Source organism: Sphaeramia orbicularis, chromosome 9 (assembly GCF_902148855.1).
Source record: "Sphaeramia orbicularis chromosome 9, fSphaOr1.1, whole genome shotgun sequence".
Classification (NCBI taxonomy): Eukaryota; Metazoa; Chordata; class Actinopteri; order Kurtiformes; family Apogonidae; genus Sphaeramia; species Sphaeramia orbicularis.
Window position 1 is genome coordinate 7,474,088 of NC_043965.1, and position 13,153 is coordinate 7,487,240.

Sequence of the window (13,153 nt, forward strand, 5' to 3'; positions counted from 1 at the left end):
TGTCTGTCTGTCTGTCTGTCTCTCTCTCTCTCTCTCTCTCTCTCTCTCTCTCTCTCTCTCTCTCTCTCTCTCTCTCTCTCTCTCTCTCTCTCTCTCTCTCTCTGTCTGTCGTACCAGTGAGTTATCATGTACTTTTTTTGGTTTTTGGTTTTGTTTTTGTAACCATTTTTGGAATGATCTATTTATCAAGCTAACATATTTTCCATTATTTTGTTCATTTCTATAAACCTTATTTATTATTTTGTTCTTATTGTTCATTTTGTTGCGTATTTTTGTTTATTTTGTTGGCTATTTTGTTAATTTGATTTATTTTTCATTAATTTTGCTGATGCTTATGTTTTGTTTTGTTTTTTTCATTTTTATAACTATTTATCAAGCTGACATACTTTCCGTTATTTTCCATTTCTATTTATTTAGTTTATTATTTTTGTTCTTTTTGTTGCTTATCTATCTATCTATCTATCTATCTATCTATCTATCTATCTATCTATCTATCTATCTATCTATCTATCTATCTATCTATCTGCATTTATTTTGACAGCCTTAATAAAAATATAGAATAAGTTGTTTTTTTTACTGAGCTGTACAAATCCAGTGTGACCAAACAGTGAACACACCAACGGTGTCAGTCCAGTGTGTTGGTGGTCATTTGGATCCAGATGACAGTAGGTGTGTGTCAGCCTTTAAGCTGATCAAGCCGCATTAGTAACGTCTTCCTGAGGCGTCTTATCATAACCACAGCCTGAGGCTATTTTTAACCAGCTATTTATAGCATCCATCTACTTTATGACAGCGATGAGCTCCCTCTGTGTCCTGTTGGCACCACGAGGATCCTGGGAAATATTAAATATTAGGGAGGAGATGAACCCCCCCGACCCCACAGCTGCCCCTGCCCTGAGCAAGACTCCAGTCAATGGTGTTACACATAATAAGACTTATTAGTGTATTTATCATCTTATATAGGGTCGCACCAGTGTGTCCATTAGTTGATGAACTGTTGGATCAGTCATACCAGTATCTACTCTTATCCTGACAGTGAAAAATACCTTCAAATGTGATTATTTTGAGTATTTGTGATCTCAAAACGCTACCCTTGCATTTTACAACCTATCTATCTATCTGTCTGTCTGTCTGTCTGTCTGTCTGTTGCACATAAAGTTAGAAGAATTTTTAAATATTTAGTATTTTTACATTTTCTCATGAAATGATTGCGACAATGTGATTTATTCTTGATAAAGTGTAACTGGGACTCAGTATGTGATCATTTCACCTGGTCAAAGGTGATTATTGATGTGTACAAACAGGAATGATAAATAGAGGAATGTGTCTGAAAACAAAACTGATTCCAACTTTATGGGAGACAGTGTATGTAAACCTTCACTTTGGAAATTGTTATAAAAATCCATTTACGTGTGGATGATATTAGAAGCGAATAATCTTCCAACAGCACTAGGCATTATTCTATTATTAAATGTGCTGCATATCAAAAAAGAAAAAAGATATTCATTTTACAAATATATTTACATTGGTGAGATTCCCATATTTCATTTCTTTCTATCTATCTATCTATCTATCTATCTATCTATCTATCTATCTATCTATCTATCTATCTATCTATCTATCTATCTATCTATCTATCTATCTATCTATCTATCTGTCTGTCTGTCTGTCTGTCTGTCTGTCTGTCTGTCTGTCTGTCTGTCTGTCTCTGTCTATCTATCTGTCTATCTCTTTATTGATATCTCTAAACTCTTCCACAGAACTGTCTCCTGCTACATTAATTTAGAAAATGAACTCACACATTACTATTCTTATTTATTTCACTCTGATAATTGGCTACACAGTAAAAAAAAAAAAAAAAATCTGCATTGTATTAAATTCAATTACACTAAATGTGGGAAAGGCAGTTAGAGAATGTGTTTCATTGCTACATATTTTTCTGCAACAGTATAAATAGCTCAAATGAGCTCAGTGTTAAACATTAACACCTGGAAAATGGTTTATATACACAAAAAAACTGAAAAATGGATCAAAAACATCACATATAAAAGTAAAAAACTGACAGGAAATATTTTAATACACCATGAACACACATTTTTTCCCCGATAGTAGTTACATACTTTAACTTTTAGGCTTTTAACTGTATTTGTTTCTCCACTTTAGAACCTGAACTCTACAAAACGTGTCTGAAAGTGCTTGTGTTTCTTCTGTCAATCTTTCATCTCACATTAAAACGCCGAAGTCAAATTCTCAACCGCATTTTTCTGAACTCCAGGAATAGTGCAACCTTGAGCTGAAAACTTGACTCACACTTCAGTATTTTGAGCAGAAAACCAAAAAACGCAAATGACAATGTGAATATTTATGGAGGTATATTCACAGACTGTATGTTCTGTCCCATTTTATCCCAGTAAAGCTGAGTGGGAGTGTTTTACTTCTACTGGGCATTACATAAAGTACGAAACACGAGGGAAGGAAGTCACATTAAAGCTTATTAAAGAACAGGGTGGTCACAGCTTTAAAGATTACAGGAGTTATCTTCCCTTCTTCCCACCCACATACAGAAAAAGAGACATGGACAAAGTTTGCAAAAGGATTATATTACAGAACATTTTTGTCCCAGATTTATAGTTTCACAGTAAAAATCATATGAGACACTAATTATTGTAGTGTGTTATTATAATGTCCTAAAACATAACTGAAGGGAGCACAATCTTAATGATGCGGAATGTTTGTTTACTGGCTGTTACTGTGGTTTAACTTTAGAAAATCCTCCACATCCTTCAACAATGTAAGATTAAAATGTTGGTTTTAATTGGACAAATATGTCACGGCAATTTTTTCAGATTTTCTTCACACAACTATTTTTATTTCCAGTTAAAACCTCTTTAATGCCTAAAAAAAGCCACTTGTTAAAGGGGTTCTGTGTAGTATTAATGTTCTAAACACAGATTGTATCAGTCACTGAATAAAGTATAAAACTCATTGTTTACAAACATCTGTATTATGGTTTTATCAAGTTTTCATATTCAAAATAAAATGTATAGATGTTTATTTTAACAGTTGGTCAAAATAACACTATGTCTTATAATCTTCATTTGCTGCATTAGCTGATAGTTTATATTATAGCTCTGTTAGCTTAGCTGTGTTAGCTTAGCACTGTTTTTAGACAGAAAACAGCCACAGTAAAACCACTAATCACCTGTTTTCTGTTCGGTTTGTGTTGTCAGTAGCTGAACTAAAGATCTGTTTGGCATTTTCATAAGCGTCATAATCAAAACTCACTTGTGTAGAAGAAACGGCACCTAACTACATTCTCACAATTACATACAGAGCTGTGTCCAGTGGAGAAAACAACAGCTTCTATTTTTATCATTTCTTTTCTTTCACACTAAAAGTTGTTTCTTAATGGTTCTCATCCCATCTGGTCACTTTCTGATGCTTTGGTCAAAGACTCTGTGGTGTTAGTTTTCCTCACCATGTTATACTGGCAGTGACTCACTACTCCCTCTAGTGGTCACATAAATCCAATGCCCAGACAAATGCAAAGGCCAAAGTTTTTAGTACTCAGTAATCACACATATTTTCTTCATTAAAGGCATTCTCTAATTGTAATTAATTTAATTTTTTATTCCCTTTCATTTTACTGTTAATCATTTCTACTGCGCTTTTTTAATTGAAATTGAGCTTATCTTATTTTATTTTATTATATATATATATATATATATACAGGGTGGGGAAGCAAAATTTACAATATTTTGAGGCAGGGATTGAAAGACAGTGTATGACCAATTAGTTTATTGAAAGTCATGAGAATTTATTTGCTACAAGAAAATGTACATAATAGAAAATGGTTTTATTCTATGTGTCCTCCTTCTTTCTCAATAACTGCCTTCACACGCTTCCTGAAACTTGCGCAAGTGTTCCTCAAATATTCGGGTGACAACTTCTCCCAATCTTCTTTAATAGTATCTTCCAGACTTTCTGGTAATAGTTTTGCTCATAGTCATTCTCTTCTTTCCATTATAAACAGTCTTTATGGACACTCCAGCTATTTTTGAAATCTCCTTTGGTGTGACGAGTGCATTCAGCAAATCACACACTCTTTGACGTTTGCTTTCCTGATTACTCATATGGGCAAAAGTTTCTGAAAAGGTATGGATAATAGTGTTAGGTATGATTATGACATCGATATATGTTTGGTTTCAAAACAATTGACGTAGTGCCTGCTGAGAAAAAACAACTAAATGTTCATTGTAAATTTTGCTTCCCCACCCTGTATATATAAATATATATATATATATATATATATATATATATATATATATATATATATATATATATATATATATATATATATATATATATATATCTTCTTCTCGCCCACCTGGGTGGTGTCTCCTTCAGACTCGGTCCTCTACCAGAGGCCTGGGAGCCTGAGGGTTCTGCACAGGATCTTAGCTGACCCTAGGACTGCGCTCTTTTGGACAGAAATCTCTGATGTTGTTCCTGGTATCTGCTGGTTCCATCCTCTCAGGTTGGGGGTCACTGCCCCCTCACTGGCCTCACTGGAACTGTTGCTCTCACTGTCTTGAAATGTATGAAGAAATGACCAAAAATAGTCACTTGCCCAGTAAGGGATTAAGAGTATTGAATGTACAACTGGAGATGAAAACTCACTAAAGTAACTAAATGCAGGCTTAAATCACACATTTACTCATTGTTCATCTGTTCCTGCTGGTTGTAGCTGATAACAAAAGAACTAGAACTTCATACAACATCCAACAATGAATGCCCATTCAATTAATAGTCAGTGAAACCTTTCTCTTACACAGAGTTGGGTCAACTTTACTTTTTTTGTACTTGAATTAAGTAGAGTGAGTGAGTGAGTGAGTGAGTGAGGTTTTATCCTGTGACAACATTAATCCACTCCTTCTCTCAGTTAAAACCCTCATTGACTTTGCAGAAAAGCTGCCTGTCGGTGTCATTATCCAACAGTTTGCACAGTTGGAGGACTGACAGAAAGCTTAGGAAAACAATCTCAGAGACACAGTGCATCACAGAATCAGGAGAGAGGGATGGAAAGTTAAATGAAAAACAATTTATAACAATGGGAGGCTTGGGAGCAAAAGAAAAATGGACAAATTACTGCTGTATTGTTTGGAAAACTGTGACTGATTGTGGGTTTAGTTTCAATACTTCACAAGCTGCAAATATAGTGAATTTTTACCAGCACTGTTAAAGAATAAATAACAAATGACAAACACAGACTGTCCTCTTAACCCATAAAGACCCAGTGCTACTTTTGTGGCAATTCTCAAATGAAATGTTCTTTCCTAAGTGAATTATCACCATTTATTATATAACATTATTCACTGTATTTTGCATTTTTCACTGTAAACCATGTATTTTCCTATATTTAATTTGCTCTGCTTAATTTAGATGTTCATGAAAACTCAGAATTTATTCAAAGGTTATTATATCAGAGAAAACCGAAGTACACGTTACTTGTTCAGCAAAGATAAAATTAACTGAACATAAACCCAGTGTGTCCATCCACTGTCACTGATCCAACTCCATGGGTTTTACTGGTGAATCTATGTTGTAGAAGATGACAGCGTTTCCACGGTAACTACGGAGCCTCTGAACGTCCAAATGGGTCATATCTGATGACCATGAAAAGATGACAAACTGGACTTTATTTATCCCAGACTGGGAAATTACAGTTTAGCAGCAGCATGACACACTACAGCAAACATGAGTAAAAAAGAAATGCAGCACAAGAGTAAACACTATACATAATGAATTAGAAGTATAAAAAGATCTGAGTAGAATCTGGATAATAACTGTAATGTGCTAAAATAGAACTGTAGTGCAAAATGACAAATAGGTGCAAATGGGTTTATGACGAGAGACCTCAGACAGAGTTAAGTTTTTATAGAAAAAAAAAAAAAAGAACACAGACTCTCACACACACACACACACACACACATATATACATACATATATATATATATATATATATATATATATATATATATATATATATATATATATATATATATATATATATATATATATATATATATATATATATATACATACACACACACACACATATGGGTACTTCTATGAAACTGGTACCTAAAATAAGGACAAAGGGGCTAAAAATTCAAACCAGATGTAGACTAATATTATGAAGCAACTTTGGAACCACTTTGGGTCTATTTTAAAATAATACTTACTGAGATAAAAGAGAAACAATTTTTCAGATAAAACACATTTTATATTATTTTACATTATTTTTAATACAAAAATCTGCATGTAACACGGTCAAAAGGACCCGAAAATTACACGCTACTATTTTTTTAAATGTCTCTTTATTCTCTCACAGGTACATTTTGGGAATCGAACTAATTACGCAAGGCAGAGTGTTTCACAAAAATGACAGCTGTTACAAAATCATTTGGAATTTATTTTTGTTTAAATGGGCAGGTTCTGTATGTAACGCAAGTGGACACGATGGGTTACACACAAAACCTAGAATGAGACTGAGATTCATGAAAAACCCACGTCTGGATTAGAAAGACTAGATTAGAAAAACCACTAGGATTGACACACTTAACACAGTGTCTTTATTTATAGTGCAATTTAAGACCATTTCAAACCATGTGGTCCAAATAAAATGCACTGACACCTAGGTAGTTTTTCATGTCCCAATTTTGGTCCTATTTTTAGTCCCAATATTTTATTAAAAATTCATTAATTATGGGATGGGTCAGAGAAGGCAAGAGTATAATTTTTTTTGCATTTATCTGAGGTCATCATTAGGTACAACCTGGGGGGGAAGGGCACTGATTTGCCTTGGCGGAGGTCTGCGCTCTCCAAGTGCTTATCTAGTTTTTAAAATGTTTCTAATTTTATGAATGCTGGTATTTTACATCTTACCCAGGGACAACAGTTGAAAAATGTTTTTTTTTGCTAATACTGGCACATTTACAGAAATGTTCAGTAATGTATACTGTCCTTGCTAAATAATCAAATAAATAAATAAACACTAAGCACATTTAAGGTGAAAGAAACATTTTAGAACATCACTTTTAGAACATTAGACCAGCATGCATGCTGATCCAGACCCCTGTCCACATCCACATTATCCCTTTGAACATCATTCCTTACATTAGTGCCATTACTTCATGGTACCGAACAAAGCAGGTACACTCACTGTTCATGCAGAGGTGGACCTTACAGACCCTGGAGACCACATTGGACCTCAGATTGTTGACTCACTGTCCTCACTGGAACTGTTGCTGTCACTGTCTTGTAATGTATGAAGAAATGACCAAAAATAGTCACTTGCCCAGTAAGGGGTTAAGAGTATTAAGTGTACAACCGGAGCAAAAAACTCACTAAAGTACCTTAATGCAGGCCTTAAATCACACATTTACTCATTGTTTATCTGTTCCTGCTGGTTCTAGGTGATAATAAAAGAACTAGAACTTCATAAACACCAGACAACGAATGCCCACTCAATTAATAGTTAGTGAAACCTCTTTCTCTTACACAGAGTTGGGTCAACTTTATTTTTTTGTAAGTAACCTTACAGACCCTGTAGACCAGGGGTGTCAAACTTGCACCCCGGGGGCCAAATGCGGCCCACCAAATGGTCCAATGCGGCCCATGGGATGAATTTGTGAAATGCAGAAATTACACTGAAGATATTAACAATCAAGGATGTTAAAATAATTTTAGGTCAATTCAACCTAAAGTGGATCAGACCAGTAAAATATTATCATTATAACCTATAAATAATGAAAACAAGGGGAAAAAAAGGAAAATTACACAAAAATGTTCACATTTACAGACTAGCCTTTTACAAACAAAATATGAATGACCTGAACAAATATGAATAACCTCAAATGTCTTAATTGAAGTATGTGGAATTGTACCAATATTCTGCCTGTTACTAAATGTTTTGTGGATTTGTAGATTCACTGTGATCTGTAAGTTGTAATGCATAGGTGTCAAACATGCAACCCGGGGGCAAAAATTAACCTGAACAGTCAAGGTTGTCCAAATCATTTTGGTTCAGGTTCCACATACAGACCAATGTGATCTCCAGTAAAAATAACAACACAATAACCCATAAATAATGACAACGACAAATTTTCTTTGTGAAAAATTATGTGGAAGTGAAAAAAATAACATTACACTGTGAAAATATTTACATTTACAAAACTATTCTTTCACAGTAAAATGCAAATAAATACATAAATAAAAACAAAGATGAACAACCCGAAATGTGCAATTTTAACAATATTCTGCCTGTTTCTAAATGTTTTGTGCATTTGTGGATCCACTGTGATCTGTAGTTGTGTTATTAATAAGAGATGTAATATTGTAGAAATTGTTCAAATTTTAGTTCCGAACTCCAAAATTTTAACAATATTCTGCCTGTTACCAAATGTTTATGAAACACTGTGTGTAATGTACATGTATAAATAATAAGTTGAGGCATAATATTGTTAAAATTGCACTAATTTTTCATATGAAATTTCTGTTTTTTCAGGTTATTCACATCTTTTTTGTAAAATGTAAATATTTTCATAATTTAATTGGGGGGGGGGGTTTGTACTAAAACAAAAAGAAAACCTTGGATTTGTCATTATTTATAGGTTATTAAATCATTATTCTACTGGTCTGGCCCGCTTGAGATCAAATTGGGCTAAATATGGCCCCTGAACCAAAATGAGTTTGACAGCCCTGTTGTAATGTATATGTATAAATGGCATAATATTGTTGAAATTGCACTTATTTTTCTTAAGAATTTCCAGGTTCATATTTGTTCATGTTATGTTCAAGTACAGTTCGTAGATATAAACATTTTCATTATGAAATTTTACTTTTTTCACTCAAAAACAGAGAGAACTTTGGAGTTGACATTATTTATAGGTACTTATCCTATTGTTTATATTATTTTACTGGTGCAGCCCACTTTATGTCATATTAGGCAGTATGTGGCCCCTGAACTAAAATGAGTTGGACACCCCTGCAGTAGACCACATTGGACCTGAGATTGTTGACTCACTGTCCTCACTGGAACTGTTGCTGTCACTGTTTTGTAATGTATGAAATTACCAAAAAATCGTCACTTGCCAAATAAAGGGTTAAGTTAAAATGCTTCCTCTTCTGTAAAAGTAGAATTTAATTTGTGGATATCAAAATGACAACTATAACCTTTATGTTTTTCACAGCTGTTTATTATCTTCACTTCCATCTGAGCTGACATTTACTTGGATGTAAGATAAAGGCTGTTACATCTCTATTCTGCTCTGTTTCCCAATCAAATCAGACACAAACCAGTCGGCTGCGTTCGGTCTTTACAGAGCACAGCCACTTGTTGACGGACTGTATGTAAAGCTAATCGAACTCCCACTGAATCCAAGTGGCGGGAGGAGGTGGGCGTTGATTCTGTGCATTGCAGGAGCGCTATGGTAATTAGAGGCCTCTGTTTCTGCAGCCATTTCAACGGATCTGCTGTTTGTGACGACAGCTAAAAGCACCTGACATTTCCCTTTGTGGCAATTAATGGCTGAGCCGTGAACCTCCCACGGTTCAGAGGGAGTCCAGGTCCTCCATCTGCCGTACAGCGACTGGGACCGGAGCTATCTTTAGACCCAGTACGGTGTCAAAGGTGCCTGGATGCAATTTAATTTCTTAGGTTTTAATATTTTAGAACGGACTAAAGATCAAGAAAAAATAAAATAACCATGGATTTAATATGAAGGTGTACTTTCACTTCCGCAGGTCGCTGTCACTCATTCTGATGTACAACGCAATGACGACCACGTCCGCACTGGTTCACACGTACCAGCTCCATTTCTGTGTGTTTTGACAGATTTCCACCTACAGGTAACACAGTCCATTTCACACATGGATCATATGGTCTTTAATGCACTCAGAATGATACATTTTTCATTCTGATTTTTCAATTTTGATTTAATTTTCATTCATTTTTCTTTCAGATATTTTTTTATTGTGAAGCCTTATCATAGTACAGACTTGAGATCCCCTGATTGGTACATTATGCTTCATTTTTTATATCAACACATCAAACGCACAATCAGAAATGAAAAGAAAACAACATTGGTAAAGTGAGAAAAAAAAAGAAGGAAAAACAAAAAACAGAAAAACAAAAATTAAATTTGACATCTCACCCCCCCAACCCCTATCCCCAGAGCCACTGAGAAATTTTCATTCATTTTTAACCCCATAAAACAGGGGTGTCAGACTCACTCTAGCTCAGGTTCCATATTCAGTCCAATATGATCTCAAGGGGGTCAGACCACTAAAATAACATAATAACCTATAAATAATGAGAACTCCAAAGTTTTCTCTAAGTTTTAGACTTAAAGTTTAATTACATTATGAAAATGTTTACATCTACAAACTATTCTTTAAAAAAAGTGAATAACATGAACAACTGGGAATTTCTTGAGGAAAATAAGTGCAATTTTAACATCAACAAATACACAAAACATTAAGTAACAGGCAGAATATTGTTAAAATTGCTCTTAATTCTCTTAAAACATTTCATGTGGTTCATATGTGTTCAGGTTATTCACATTTTTTTGTCAAAGGGGAGAACATAAATGTAAACATTTTCCCATAAGTTTTAAATTTTTACACAAAGAAAAATTTGGTGTCTTCAAAACTTCATTTGATTCACTTTTTTTCTCTTTTTTTTTTTTTTTTGCACCACAAAAAAATACCGCAGTGTGCTATTCTATATACTCCATCACTTCCTTTACTGTTTCAAAATAAAGCTCTCTAGTGTTTCTTTGGGCAAAACCATTCATTACTTAACGGGGCTTTTAATGTATAATGTAGTTTAATGTAGATTTCTTCAAATGGCAGTTTGTCGAAAATTTGGGACACACACCTGCAGTGACCACAGTCACACAATAACCTTTCAGATCAGTGATCTACAACAAAGAAATGTTGAAAACAGCTAGATGAAAGTGTTACATGTCACCAGATTTTCATCAAAATTGTGATTCTTTTCTGTCAGTCTCTCCTGTATGGGGTCCTGCTGGTTAGGCTTCTTTTAACATGGTGCTTGTTAGTGCTGAATTAATAAAAAAATTATAATAATAATAATAAAATAAAATAAAAATAAGACTTGTGCAGATGATTTGTAGCTTTGCTTTAGATACTTTTAGTACAAGAAAATAAATATTTGACTGCAGCCCATGAATTCTGAAAGCACTACATATTCCATAACTTTAAGCCTGGAGCCATTACAATTTCCTAAGTCAAGACATTTCCACTGCAAAATAATTTCATAAATGAGTTAAGGAAATTGACCAGAATGCTGGAAATTATTTAAAGGAGGGATATTTTGCTTCTTTTTAAATGGAATTATGCATTTTAAAACAGTTCCCTGTGGTCTACATAAACTGTAAATGCTCGGCTTGGGTCTGAATTCTTCTTTAATTCAACTCCACAGGTCCATCTTCAACCCTATTTCTGAGTAATGACACCAGAAAGAGGGTTTTGAGCACTGGCCCTTTAAATGCAAATGACCCACTTTAGGCCCCACCCCCTCCAGGTTGTTGGCTGCGCTGCTCTGTCCTGTTCAACCGACATCTGAACATTTAGGTAATCGGCTTAAAGTTTGGACATTTTCAGTGTTTAAGACAACCGCTGCTGCTGACAAACAGTTATGTCGTACTCAGAGAAATGTTCATCAGAATTCTTGACCTTATATGTGCAAATGTCGTGACATAACTCGTTATAGACGTAACAAATTAAGCTGGAATTAAAACAGGTTGTAGAAATCCACTCGATTTTTGCCAAAATGAATATAAAGATAGCTTTGCAGCATCTGGAGGGTTCAAATTCAAATTTCATGAACTATTAGGGTCCAAATACACAAATAAATGAACAAAAGACTAATAAAAGTAGGTGTAGCAAAAATATGGCGCCTTTAATCTACCTTTTAATATCAATACTAAACAAAAAATGCAATATAACAGGGTGTTGCATCACAGACAGGTGTCTGATATAGAGAATGAATGCCATTACAAAAGCAAGAAACCAATGAAAAGACCTCATCAGGTCTCCTTTCACTACAGCCACAGAAGCACCACGTACATCATCTCAACAACAATCTGCAATATTTACTGAAGAAAAAGACAAAAACCCCATACTCAGCAAAAATACTGTTTATGTTTTAGTCTGAACAAAATCCATTGATTCACCAGTAAAACCCATGGAGTTGGATCAATGACAGTAGATGGAGGCGCTTGTTTTTACCTTCAGTTAATGATATATTTTGCTGAAAAAGTCACTTTTTCTTTAGTTTTCTCTATTTTTGATATAATTACCTTTGAGTTAACTAAGTTTTCATGAACATCTAAATTAAATATAGAAAATTAAATATGGGAAAATACATAATTTACAGTAAAAAATGCAAAATACAGAGGGTTATATTATAATAAATGGTGATAAATCACTTAAAAAGGTTAAATAGACAGAAAAAAATTATTTAGAAACTGCCACAAAAGTAGCACTGGGTCTTTATGGGTTAAAGTAATAGGCTAAATAAACACAATTTCTAGCAAATATAGGGCTTACAGCAGAGAAAAAAACTTTAACAGGCGTGGGACTGATACTGACTGTTATTCCTTATGAGTCTTGACCTTATATGTGCAAATGTCACAATATAGCTAGTTATAAAATGGCACAAATTAAGCAGGAATTAAAACGGGTTGTAGAAATCCACTTGATTTTTGCCGGAATTAATATAAAACTTTATAAACTATTAGGGTCCAAATGCACAAATAAATGAACCAAAGACTAATAAAAGTAAGTTTAGCAAAATATGACCCCTTTAACTCTCAAACACTGAATGCATTTCAGCTGCATATAAATGCAAAAACACCAATGACGATAAATGATGGAGATGTTTAAGGCTTTGTCTGATGTGTCAGAGTCTGACAAAGCTATAAAATGAACCTTGACTGTGACTAATACACAATTACCATTATAATGTTAAATCCTTATATAAACACTCATGTCAGTCACATCAGAGTGTTTCTGCTACAAATAAACACATCAAACAGAGCAAATGGATTCATCATTCATTCAG